Source organism: Marmota flaviventris, chromosome 10 (genome assembly GCF_047511675.1).
Source record: "Marmota flaviventris isolate mMarFla1 chromosome 10, mMarFla1.hap1, whole genome shotgun sequence".
Lineage (NCBI taxonomy): Eukaryota > Metazoa > Chordata > Mammalia > Rodentia > Sciuridae > Marmota > Marmota flaviventris.
The window spans coordinates 49,068,864-49,082,648 of NC_092507.1; the positions used below are offsets into that span (position 1 = coordinate 49,068,864).

The window sequence follows — 13,785 nt, forward strand, 5'->3', positions numbered from 1 at the left end:
GTGGCAGGGAAAGGAGTAGGGGAAAGTTTGACTATCAGATGGGGTCAGGGAAGACCACACTCAGGAAGGGGAATTCCTGCAGAGGCCCACATGCCAAATTTTGAGAGGAGTGGGTGAGATTAGAAAACATTTCAGCAGAAGCAACAGGAAATGCCAAGACACTGAAACAAAACCATCTTGCACATGCTCCCTCCTCCAAGAGAGATGAGGAGAAAGTTCATTATAGAAAAGTTAGAAGGAGTTTATAAATGTTCACTGTAAAATTTAAACTTTATTTACAGTTTAATTCACCCAGAAAAGGGGGTAGAGAAGGTCAGGGAAGAAACAAAAGCACCAATCCAAACCACTGAAAGTGGGAGAAGGAACTTTAGCTTAATTATCTCTGCACCCCAGAGCCTGTTACTATGTCTGGCACAGAAAGTCTTGTTGGATTGAATATACACAGTATAAATGAGCAATAAGAGAATGTTGGGATCAAGAAAGTCTTAGAGAAAAGAGAATTTAGAATCTTAAATGGGAATTTTCTCTTTGTTTCATTCATAGTGTTATTCAAACATATAGTGATGTCATGGCCCTGGGACTATGAAACACCTTATAGTTAGTTTATCAACCCAGGATAAATTGACCTCAGAAAACAATTTTTTAAATTTGCTCCACAATTTAAAAAAAAAGTGATCATTGTACATGAACTGCAGGTTTGGATCTCTCCTCCAGCGCATCTGTGCTTTGTGACCTTGGACGAGTTATTTACCTCTCTGTGTTTTAGTTTCCTCATCTGCATAATGGAGATTTTAATAGGAACTAGCCCATAGGTTGCTGCCAAGTGTGTTAACCTTTATAAAGCACTCAGAACCATGCCGAGCACACAGTAGAAAGAAATAGCCAGGCATTGCCTAACGACAGAGACATGTTCTGAGAACTTGTCATTAGGCAATTTCGTCCCTGGATGAACACCATGGTGTGTATGTACACAAACTAGATGGCGCAGGTCAACCTCTGGACCTGGGCTCTCGAAGCAATGATGCAACGTGGTACACTTGAGACGTGGGAACTGCTTCCTGCACAGCACAGCATGCTGCTCTGCAGGAAGCTTTTTCGTAAATAGAAGGGATGCACTCTAACATCACAATGAAAAGTCTAGTACAGTAAATGCCTAAAGCAGTTAATCAGCTGGGTGTTATCATGGTCAAGAATTATGCCCTGCGTGTCACTCTAGGTCATGTCACCGCAGACACGGGAGGAACGCATTGCAGTAGGATGTGAGCACTGCCATGACGTCACCAGGCAATGGGAATTTTCAGCTCCATTAGAATCTTATGGGATGACCGTCACTTACGTGGCAGTCATTGACCGCAGTGTCCATGGTGAAAGGTCATTCTGCAGAGCCTGCATGCAGGACCACCCCTGCTGCCGCGGCTCCTGCTGCTGCTGCCGCAGGGGTCTCACAGACCTACCGTCCCGTGTTTAATCCATTCCAAGATGAACATTCTTGAAAATGGTTTCTTAGCATGGGAGATATAAAGGAGAAATAATAAGAATAAATAGTAAATAGGAATATGCAATACAATAATTATACATTCCTCCCCACGGTTATGATTTAGATATGCGGTGTCCCCCCAGCTCCTGGGATAATGCAGGTATGTTCAGAGGTGAAATGTCCAAAATAGACAAATCCACAAAGATATAAAGTAGCATAGTGATTATCAAAGCCAGAGAATCACTGCTAATGATTCCTTTGAAAGACAATGGAAATGTTCAGAAATTAGATAGCAGTGATCATGGCACAGCCTTATGCATATTCTAAAAACCACTAAATTATTCACTTTAAAAGGTAAAATTGTGTGATATGTGAATTATATCTCAAAAAGAAAGAAAGAAGCTCAGCATTGTCAATTACATCTCTGTCTCCAGTCTTTCGTATGTAGTTTTCATTCTTAGTCTTCTCCTGCCAGCCCTGAGGATGTGGACACAGAGTCGTGCACGTTGATTCTTACATATCAGCTGTGGCATGCGTAATCTTCACTCTAAAAATGAACAAACCCAGAGTGGTGATGTAGATGACCAAAGCTGTGCAGCTAACATGAGATAGGGCTGGGACCAGATCTATCTCAGTCTAGTGCTCTTCCTAAAAAGAACACATAGTGAGAGAAGCTCCTATGGCCACTGAAGCACTGGGCTAGGGCACTAAGAAACAAAGTGTGGCACTCTGGAAAGAGTGTGGACTTTGGAATCCAGGGTCTAACCCCGACAGACCTAGGGTAAAATCCCAGGATCACCAATTGACCTTAGTTGAATTACTAGATCTCCTTAGACCTTGGCCTCCTCATCTTTAAGATAAGGGTGGTAGCGCCTAATTATCTGGAAGGATGTGGAGTTACTTAAGCAGACTCTATATGTAAAGCACCTGAGACAAGGAGGATGTTCAAAAAATGTGGAGTGACGCTGTTATTCCAATTGAGGATTGGTCATAGATTTCAGAGTTACATGGGCCACTAGGCTCCACCTGCTGCAAGGACTTGACCTATAACCTGCAACCAGCTGGTGATGGAAGTCAGTATCATGCAGTGGGAAGAACTGGGGAGAGGGGCTGAGGAGATAGGTTCTAACTTGGCCTTTGCCACTAACATAGTTTTTGATCTTGAGCAATTTACCTCCTTAGTCTATGTCTTAGTATCTCATACAATGCAGTAGTTAAAAGAAAGGGTGAGCGCTGGGCATGGTAGTACATGCCTGTAATCCCAGCAGCTCAGGAGGCTGAGGCAGGAGGATCTCGAGTTCAAAGCCAGTCTCAGCAAAAGCAAGGTGCTAAGCAACTCAGTGAGACCCTGTCTCTAAATAAAATATGAAATAGGGCTGGGGATATGGCTCAGTGGTCGAGTGCCCTTGAGTTCAATCCCCAGTACCCCCCCCCCTTTAAAAAAAAGGGCAGAGGGAGCTCTTGGCCTACATTTCAGGATCATGAGACTCAAATGAAATCAAGCATCTGATTGACTTTGCAAAGTCAACATAAGAGCTTACTAACTGCAAACTAATCATCTCGGGGATGGAAAATGGCCCTTGGAGAATAACGATGGCTAACAAGTGCAGAAAACTTACTCTGTGCCCCTCATTGTTCTAAGTTCTTTTCCATGAATGAACAAGCTCACTAATCCATGCAGCAACCTTTAGAGGCCAGTGTTATTATAATCTGTTTTTCAAGTGAGGAACTAAGTAAAATGAAATTAAGTAATTTCCCAAGGTCACACTAGTAAGAAGCAGAACAGGGATGTAGACCTAAATGCCCTGGCATCTGAGGACTTGACCCCTAGTGGGTTCAGCATATCCCCATTTTGCAAATGATGAAATTCGTGTGCCCTATGAGCCCACCATATGCAAGTCATTCTTCATGCTTCTCATATGCCCTCTGCCTCCTGAGAACAACCCAGGAGGCAGATATTGTTGCTGTTTTACTGTTGGGGAAACTCAGAAGCACATCATTAACTTAATAAACTTACCTAAAGTCACCAACTTAATAAGTAATATGTCTAGGGTTTGTGCCCAGTTCTATTTCTTCCATGTACTGTGCCTGAGTATAATTTACCCCAATGCCAAGCATAATACATTACGTACACAAGGCAATGACAGTGTGCTACATTTTGCCAAAGTCTCATCTGGATACAACAGGGACAGCACATTGAGTGCCTCTCAGGCCAGAGATTCTGCTATACTGGCAAACACTTCTTTTAGGCACTAAACAGGGACAGGTCCTTGACATGATGAGTTACACACTGCAGGAAGACCAAGTCCTTAATGATAACGCTGGCAGAGTCTGCCCTGGTGGAGCTAGGAGCAGGTGGCGTGGAAATTAAAAAGTAACTGGAAAGCGAGGGAGATCATGGCATACTTCATTTGGACTGATAGGCAATTTTTGGTCCACTCCCATGGAAATCACTTGGGGATAACCTAGCAGTTATTAAATGCACCAGGCTGGTGGAGAGACCCATTCATTACTGAGTCCCTGCACCAGAATTTCTGCTTAGCAAAATGTCAGCATCACAGAGCCTGATTTAGGTCTGACACAAGAGGCCGCAGTAAATCCCGTCACTTAGCAATAGGCAAAGAGGAGAGCACCTCCTGGAAGATACAATGGGACTGCAGAGGCAGCACACAGGTGTCTGGAAATGCCTAGATATGGAAAAGAGACTGGAGTGATAACAATTACTCATATTTTCCAAAAATGAATAGTCCCTACATTGAAATTTCAACTTTCCCAACCTGAATGGGAGCCATCGGGTCATGACACTGCTCCCTGAGAGTTTCCTACAATCCCTTAGGTGCTGGCTCCTAGTCACACCACACCTATATGAAATTTGTCAGAGGACCTAAAAGGTTTAAGCTTGGGTATTTTGCCCATTGCAATAATGGCAGCCCTATGATTTCACTTGCACAGGCCATGAACCTGAGAGTCACCTTTGCCTCCTCTCTTTTCTCACACTCCGTGTCCAATGCAAGAGAAAATGCTGTTATCCCAACCTCCTAAATATACTCCAAATCCAGCCATCTCCTCTGCTTTCACCCCCCATCTAAGCTGTTGCATCTATCATCTGGTTAGGCAACAGCCTCTAACTAGTTTCTTGCTTTCATGTTAACACTTTCTTGGCTCAAACGTGCCCCCCAAAGTCCATGTGTTGGAAACTTCATCACCCACACAACAGTGTTGAGAGTAAGAGGTGATTCAGTCATAAGGGCTCTGCCCTCAGGAATGGATCAATGTCGTTATCAAAGGACTGGGCTAGTTACCAGAGAATGAGTTGTAAAATCGAGCTTCAACCTCTCTTGCTTGCTTGCTCTTGTCCCTTCTTGCCTATTTTTCCTTTTGAGTAGGATGACATACCGTGCATTCCCTCACCAGATACCAGCACCATACTCCTGGATTTTCCCAGACTCCAGTACTGTGGAACAAAACTCTGTTCATCACCAATTACTGACTATCAGATATTCTGTTGTAGCAGCAGAAAAAAGACTGACACAGGTAGAGTTTGGGTTTGGGGTTTTTTTGTTTTTTTTCTCGGTGCTGTTGCTGGCATGATCCTACTCAAATATCAATCAAGTCGGGTCATGGTCATGTCTAAGCTTACATCCTCCAACGGCTCTCCATCTTAGGAAGAGTACACAGTCAAGCCTTTATGCTGACCTGCAACACCCTGCTTTACCTTCCTCCTACCTGTCCTAGTTCCTCTCCCAATCATCCTCTCAGTGCCAGCCTCTGGATTCCTTACTATTCCTCAGAGAGCCCAGGAGTAGTGGAATGGGCCACAGAAGCAGAAGCGTCCAGAACTGCAAGGATGAGGCAGTGGCTATGACAGGGCAGGCCATCTCACCCCTCTCCAGCACATCCTACCTAGGGGGAGGAACACAGTTCATCTGGAGTAGATGGAGAGTAAGAATATGGGGCATTTGGAGAGATCAGGGAGTTTGAGCACAAGATGCATGTTTCAGCCAGCCACTGCCGGTTTGAGTGAGTAGCATCCATGGGTGACTGGAGCGCACCCCTGTATAAAATCTCCTGTTGGCTCTTTTCACTCACCTGAACTGATTCCTTAGCTCAGTGAACAAGGCTTCTGCTTCTCTCTCACCTGCCCTCCACCTCTGGCCATCACACCCTTCAATGTCCCCTACTTGGTCCCCTTTTCCAGCCATGCCAGGTTTCTAAGAGTTACCCAAACTGGCCACTCAATTCTGAACTTGAAAACATTTACATACCCCTGAACAAATCCCTTCTCCTTTTAAAAAGAAAAATATTTTTTAGTTGCCAATGGATTTTTCACTTTATCTGTTTATTTATATGTGGTGCTGAGGATTGAATGCAGGGCCACACACATGCCAAGCAAGTGCTCTACTACTAAGCCACAACCCTAGTCCTGATCTTTTCTCCCTTTTCATCCACTCTCTCAACTTTCAAAACTCAGCTTGCTGAACCTGTCTCCATCACCCCATGTGTCCCTTATCCCCAAGGTTCATACACACACACACACACACACACACACGACTGAAGGTATTTCTCCTAAGTGCTGCTTGTTTTCAACTATCACATGGCTTCATCCTCTGCAGTACCTACTGGTTTGTTTTATGCCAGTCATGAATTCTTTGTTGGCAGATCCTTGGGCACCTCTGTATCCCTAGCATCTAACACAGCACAACTCCTGGTGGGTACTCTCTCAGCTCCATACATACATGCAACAAATGAATGAAACAATAGAAGCAGGTGTTCCTTTGACCTGGGCAAGTTTGACAGTATGTATAGAGCATGTTACACAGGCCTAGAGTTCTGAGCCAAACTTTCAGCATTTGGGAGGCAGGAACTGGGACTATAGGAAATGGGACCTGAATCATCAAAGTGGATGGTTAAGTTCAAATAGAAGTGAAGGACTCAGGTCCAAGATCTGGAGAAGAGATGAAAAGCAAGGCCGTGGACTCCAAGATTGGAATGACTTTGAAAAGCTGGTGGAGCTATTAAGATGAAAGGAGGAGCCTGGATATAAAGGAAGCCAAACTGCCCCTGCGATGAAGAGAAAGGGGTGCAAGGAGCCTGGTCACTGAGCGCATTGTGCAGTTTCCACAGTATCTTTGGTCAGTTTGCCTCCCCACCAAGCAAATGGGCCTGGGTAGGACCAATAGAGCTTAGCAATAATTAAAACAGGTGCAGTCTGACTCCCACTCTTACTCTTAAAGTTTTCTTCCTCTTTCTTATCTCTGCCTTCCCAAAGAGTCATTGGAAATGGCAATATGAGATCTTAAGTCAGACAGTCTGATTTAAAATCCCAGCTCTGCCACTTGCTACCTATTTGATCTCTAGCAAGCTACATATTCTTTTAAGTCTCAGATTTCTCATCTATAAAATGGGGATGATTATAACAGCAGCTATTACACAAGGTTATGGTGGAGATTAAATGAGATGTATTAAAAAAAAAAACACTCCCAATGCTTTGTGAGCTCTGCTGCTCTCATTGGTATTGTATTTTTATTTATGGCACAGTTGACTTGATCTTGGACATGGAGTCGAACTGTCAAGTTCAGATTCCATCTCCAATTCTCATTGGCCCTGTGACCTTGGAGAAGTTGCTCCCTCCTCAGTGTCCTCATCTGTAAGATGGAGATAATAACAACCCTGATGCTGAGGGTTACTTGGGGAATTAAAGTAGTGAATAAGTGTAAACACTTAGGACAGTTTCTGGGTTACAAAAAGTGCTATGTAAATATTCGTGGAAGAATACATTACTATTATTGTGGAACCAGTGACTTATAGCACCCCCTTCTTGATTTGCTTTTTTTAAAGCCCAAGGGAGAGCAATCCTTATTCCAGTGACAGTAACAGTAATGGACATGACTGGTGACTCCCAGTTAGTGCCCTGTATGCACCAGCCCTTTCTCTCCACTAGCCTTCTGGCTTCACAGAACCCAAGCAGCCCGCAGTCTGCTGAGGAGGTCCCCAGAGTCCTGCCAGCATCTAACAAAGGGGTGGGAGGGAGAGGAGCCCCACTGAAAACAGCTGACCCAGTGGACTGGCTGCTGCCACAGAATCTATTTCCCAGTGTCTCTAAAGTTGCTGACTTCAGCCTTTCCAGAGTAAAGCACTATCCGTGGTCAGAGACAGCACCGGCGCGAGCATGCAGCACAGCCATAAATCTGCAAACCATATTATTTAAGAGACCTGACTTTCTTGTGTTGCGATATTAAAGCAAATCTTCCTGCTGCTCATAAATCAGCCGGCATGTTTCCATCCTCAGCCGCTCTGCTCAGCCATCTCAAGATGCACACAGCGTACAGTGCACTTGCTTGGGAGGTGCAGGATGAGAAAGAAAAGGAAGAGGTGCGTTTGCCTCCTCTCAAAAGTGTTCTCATGACCTTGCCTGCACATATCTCCCTGTCCCATGACCTTAGATCCCTGGCATCCTCTGGTGAGCTCCAAAAAACACAACATGAACTCCTGATATTGACACAGGGAGTTACCCTTCACAGCACTCTGATTAAACGGAGCAGGTACTGCTAATCCCAGTTGAGAGTTTGTGAATCTGAACATCAGAGATATTAAGTAAATTTCCCAAGATCACATAGCCAGGAAGTAGGGGAGTGTGGATCATGTCTCCTGACTGCTGGTTCAGTTCCCTTTTTATGGCATTAAGTCTCTCTTATCAAGGTTTTCTTTATATGCACGGAGCTAAGAAATGCAGGGACTCTTCTGAGGGAAAAATGATCTCAACTCAAAATGTTTAAATGAACATTGCTCTGTGGCTGGTGCTTCCCAATACATCAGCAAAATTTATCACTGCACCAAACCTTCCTGTGGCTTCCCATCACCAGGAATGAAACCTAAGTTCTTAGCATAATATACAGAGTTCTCATGATCATCATGGTCCTGCCTTTGGCTTTGGCTTGCCCTCCTCCCAACACAGCTCACAACCCCTGCTTCACCTATCTATCCTCCAAGAAGTCTGCTCAGACTCACCCTCCCCAACCCAGGCTGGGTTGGGGTCTTTCTGCCAGGTCCCACAAACACCCCATACTTCTTTGACTGCAGCACTTTCCCTACCACATTGCACTCATCTGCATACTTGTCTGTCTCCTCTTTAGATAGCACACTCAAAGGCATGATGTGCCACAGTTCTGGGTAAAACTGTAGGTGCTCAATAAATGCTCCCAGACTGAATCCTCACTACCATCCTATACAGTAAACATTGTTCTCATTTTACAAATGAGGAAATGACACACTAAACAGACATCACCCCAATCAGTTGGGAAGGTCCCCAGCGGACTGGAACCCAGACCTCCAGCTGCTGTGCTACATCCTACCCTCATACTTCCTCCCTGTCTTCTTCAGCATTAGATGCTTCATTTGACTTTGGCTTTTCCAGTCTAAGCTGACACCCTGGATTAACCTTGCTGCTCTATATACTGCAAGGCACAAGGAAGATAGAGTGTGTCCTGAACATCCACGCCACCCACCTCCAGTGAGCATCCTCCCCTCCTATGGATCACCCTTGAAGGAATATTGTCCTGTACACTCCCGTGGGAGACTGACTGCCCCTCTGATGAAAACCAGGGGGCAAGATATTTGCATTAATTCACAAACATGGAGGGTTAACTCCGTGTCAAGTATTTTCCAACTACTAGATCTGAGAAGAGAACAGACTCTTAGCCATGCCTGAAAGGGTCTTCTGGAGGCTGGATGAGGGCCTAGCAAGAAAGACAGAAGCATATGATAGGGAACTATCTAGAATGACTACAAAAGTCTCCAAATTCAGAACTATGAATCTGATGTGTGTCCTCTTTCTCCCTCTTAACCCCCCAACAGCCCCTCCCTAATCCTTCTAAGCACTATAAAAAGCAAAAGGTTTTGGAAAGGTATTAACCTAATTTTATGAAAGATTCCAAAATGTTACTTTAAGTACTTATGGCTCTAAGTGATTTTTGTTTCCAATACTTGCTGGCAGAAAAATATTACCCCTGCATTTCAATGCAGAGGAAATAAGGAGGCTGCATTTGGCCAGATTCATTTATTTAAGTTATTTCCTAAAATGAGTGTAATTTGAAAATCACTAGTATTATTTCCTCCCAGTGCAGGTTAATGCTTTATACATGGCCCCTGAAAGGGACACCTCTTGCAAAGAGAGTTATTAGCTTTTTATTTAGAATGTACTGTATAGGTGATTTGTGGGTATAACAAACCTGAATAATTTAAAGTAGCCTCTATTTGCTGAGAACTGCAGGTTTTTCTTTTTAAAGTAGATTTTAAATCTTTAAACTTTCAGAGATTAAGAGAGATTGGCCTGGGATTTATTTGTTGCAGGAATTTCTTTTTCTTGTGCTTGCGTCTTTCCCAGCATCCATTCTTTTTTCATGCCTCCATCTAGAATCATGTAACATCAGCGTTAGAAAAGGCCGGAGACAGCCATCCTTTTGAGCCGTTGCTTTCAGACTTTTATGGCCAAATCCTTTATGCAAGGAAAATCTTAGCACCACTAGCAATAAAACAAAGGGAAACCAAACTGCCCTGGTGGGGATCTCTTTCTCCCCTTACCTCTTCACCCTTCTGCAAGGCTTCACAGAATCCCTGAGGAACACACTTTGAAAACAAAGAACCCTCACTTTTCAGTGAGAGAACTGAGGCCTGAGGGTGAGGGAAGACTTACCCAAGGTCACTCAACAGGTATTAGGCAGAACCAGGATGAGAACCTGAAGCGGCTCATTGAACTTGGCTTTGCCATTTTAACGTACATCTAACAACCATCTTTCAAATCCCAATCTCTGGAAGGCAGTGCACAGAGGCAGTCCTGCCCAGGAGCACAACACAGCATCACATTCATGCTGGTGGTCACAACAATGCTTGACACAGGCCACGGGCTCTGGAGGAGGGCTCCTCCTCAGGATGTGCCTGTCTTTCAGCAGCCCTCCCGCCTCCAGCAAGGCTGGGTAAGCTTGTCATTTCTAAGCAGGGCACGTTTTTCTGCGGTCCCCTTTCCAAAGAGCAAGTGGTGACAGTGCCTGGAATGCAGAGTCAGCAAAAGGGAAGCCACTTTGCCTGCAAAGGCCCTGCAGAGACCCTGCAGAGATCCCACCCCTTTGTCCTTCCTCATCGTGTGCTGAAGCCCAGGCCTTTTTCCTGGGAACTGGGCATCCTGTACCAGCCAACACCCCACGGAGCTTTTCTTATGCCCCACAACCCACGCTAATTCCAAATGAAGCCAAGGGCAATTTTTGTTTGACTTTGTGCTTTTAATTTCTGAGAAGGAGACAACTTGTGCATGAAAGGACTTTTATCCTGCTAAACACCTTGATGAGTTTAAGTCTGAATCTAGAGGACAAAAGTTTGAGAGAGCTTAATTCTGCTGCAGGAGGAAACAGGCTGCCTCTGTTTTGCTGTTTTGCTTTGTTTGTTGGAGGTAACAGCAGGGACATTAGAGACGAAAGACATTTTGCAGGGCAGGAGGCTGGAGTCCAGTGTATCCAATTGGCTAAAGGGATTTTAGAAATAAAAATCTGTAATGTGAAATTTTCAAGTTATCTGTGTTGCTGCAATCAAAATTCCTCCTCTTCCTCCACTTTCAGGGAAGTCTTCTGTATACCTGCATGACTTCTTGAGGGGTAGCTTTCCTAGTGGGAATCAGGAAAAAGGGCTGGCTTCCACCTCAGGTGGGGTGTGAGGAACCAGACACATGACGTGGGGCAGAGAGAAAAGGCATAGAGAGGGATGGTTAAATTAAAGCAGAGCTCAGCTTCAGGATAGGCCATAGAACAACAGACCCAAGGTGAGGTCCCATGATCTGGGGATGGTTTAGTGTTTCCACATCCCTTGAGATGAAGGTTAGATCTGTGTTCTCCCCCACTTCAATAGGCAGAGAGGCGCCACCTGAAGTCTAGCTTACATATCCCCTAGCCAGAGCATCTAACATGGTCACATAGGTTTTGCCAGCACTGCCAGAGGATTCTGAGTTAAGAAGTAGTACCCATCATTAATTCAAGCTTGCAACAGTTGCTGACTGCCTACAACTTCGACACACTGACAGTAACTTTCTTCTCTTTAATGCATTTGTGCTTGCCTGGTTTGGATATTCCAGAAAACCTTAAATAAAACGCCAAGTTTCTCTCAGAGCCAGATGAAGTCACTAGGTCCATGGAAAATGATTATTTCACCCCAAAGACAAAAGCATGAAGAGGCTCAAAATACTTAGCCTTCTTGCTTGCTAATGAGCAAGAACAACAATAACAATAAACATCTCCATTCTTTGGAAAAGGTCATCAGAAGTGTCCTAGAATTAGACACAGATCTATCCCTGCTTTATGGGAGGTCTTCAGTGAGTACACCCAGAGAGTAAGGTAGAATTCAAGGAATTGCACACCCAGACATTTTAGGAGACAGATAAGGGACCCTGGTGTTCGTTACCAGTGTCCTCAAAGTTGAGAGAGGAAAGGCTTCCCTGGGAAGACATGAAGAAGGGTTAGCTGGGCTGGGTGAGAGCAGAGGTGGAGCCTATTTATAGGGAAGAGTAAAGAAATGTGCACATCTAACCAAGGTAGTGAGGCCCCCAAGGGTGACTAGGTGGAGAACCCCAAATAGCATCCCTTCATTTCACAAGGTTTCTTCCAATGCCCAGCCCAGTTTTACTTCTGGCCATCTCACCTCACTAATTTGCCAGTTCTAACCTTAGACAAGCAGCCTGGAGTAGAGGCCAGTGTTAGCCTTGCGTCCAGAGCACGAGTGCTAGTCTCTGCTCTGCCCCACTCTGGCTGTATGACTCCCATTCAGTGACCCAAGCCTCAGCTGGTAAGGTCATAAACAGTAACATTTCAGAAGGGGTATGGTTTGGTTGGATTTGGTTTGCTTTTTTTTAGGCGGAACACTTTCTTCAAGTGAGATCTTATTCAAAAGCCCAATATACAAAAGAGAACAGGGAATGGGAGTGTGGCTCAGTGGTACAGCATTTGTCTAGCTTGCCTAAGGCCCTGGGCTCAATCCCTGGCACCTCAAAACTAACAAAAGAGATCAAAGCAGAATTGGCTGGAGTAAAGTGGAGATGACCATGGCAATGCTAAGTTGCTACAGACCAGAGGCAGGAGCACCTTTCATTCACACAGGGTAACACAAGACTGGCACCTGTGGAGTCCTGTGATGGAGCAGCATCCACTCAGAGCTCCACAGAAAACATAGCTCAAAAAAATCACTGGACTAAAGAATGACAATAGATTTAGTCCAAAATATGCCCGCCACAGGGCTAACCCCAGTTCTCCTTCTCCTTTGCCCCTACTCAGCCTGGCTGCATCCCAGAGGATGGGAGAATTTGGGGGCTTAGGGTGAAAGAAGAGGATATTGAGGAGGAAACAGCAACCTCTCAGTGCTCAGTTAATGCATACCTTGATTTCAATGTGAAACACTGGTGGAGGAGAGTGCCTTTGTGCACAGAATGAGCTTGAACTTGGGTCAGGAGGTCTGCTTTCTTGTACCTACCCTCCTTTTATCAGCTGTGTGATCTCAGACAATTCATCTAACAGATGCCTGTTGTAAGTCTGTTTTAAGAAGCAAAAGAGAAATATGTGTGTTAAAATGTATATAAAAGACAAGCGCCTATAATCCCAGAGGCTCAGGAGGCTGAGGCAGGAAGATCCTGAGTTCAAAGCCAGACTCAGCAAAAGCAAGGCACTAAGCAACTCAGTGAGACCCTGTCTCTAAATAAAATACAAAATAGGGATGAGGATGTGGCTCAGTGGTCCAGTGCTCCTGAGTTTCAATCTCTAGTATTCTCAAAAATTTTTTTAAAAAGTATATAAAATATAATATAATATTGCTTCTATCTTACTCTTAAATCTGATATATTCCCAGAAGGGCAATGGATTTTGCCCTATCTGTGTGTGCACACGTGTGCTGTTGGGATCATACCCAGCCTCCAGCAAGCTAAGCCAGCTCTCCACCAGAGCTGTACCCTCTGCCCTGGGCCCCATCTTTTACCACTGAATCTCAATCTGTGATTTCAGAAATTCTTTAACATTTCAATTCTTTGATCCATTCAAATATTTGAAAACTATTTTTAAACTATTATTACATGCTATAAAGAAAACTACAAGATGCCTGGAGGACATTCAATGATGGGGGGGTGGGCAGACTGGCAGAACAGGAAAAGAGCAAGTTATGTCTAAACTCAAGAGTCAGTTAAGGTCACCAGAACAGCCTTTTGGAGAGCGTGGGATAGGAAAAGGCATGGAGTGTTGAATGTGGAAGGAAGGAAGGAAGCAGACAAATATAACAAATATAAG

The 13,785-nt window shown here is 44.5% G+C and overlaps 1 long non-coding RNA gene across 1 annotated transcript in view; it reads right to left on the reverse strand.

The window, feature by feature from the left end:
• Window positions 1–13,785, reverse strand: part of LOC114100328 (uncharacterized) — a 32,141-nt gene that overhangs the window by 5,036 nt on the left and 13,320 nt on the right. The window contains exons 2-4 of the long non-coding RNA XR_011709023.1: window positions 12,889–13,041; window positions 1,898–2,024; window positions 1,337–1,502 (exon numbers count right to left, since the gene is read on the reverse strand). This is a non-coding gene — a long non-coding RNA (uncharacterized lncRNA). The remainder of the gene's footprint in view (window positions 1–1,336; window positions 1,503–1,897; window positions 2,025–12,888; window positions 13,042–13,785) is intronic.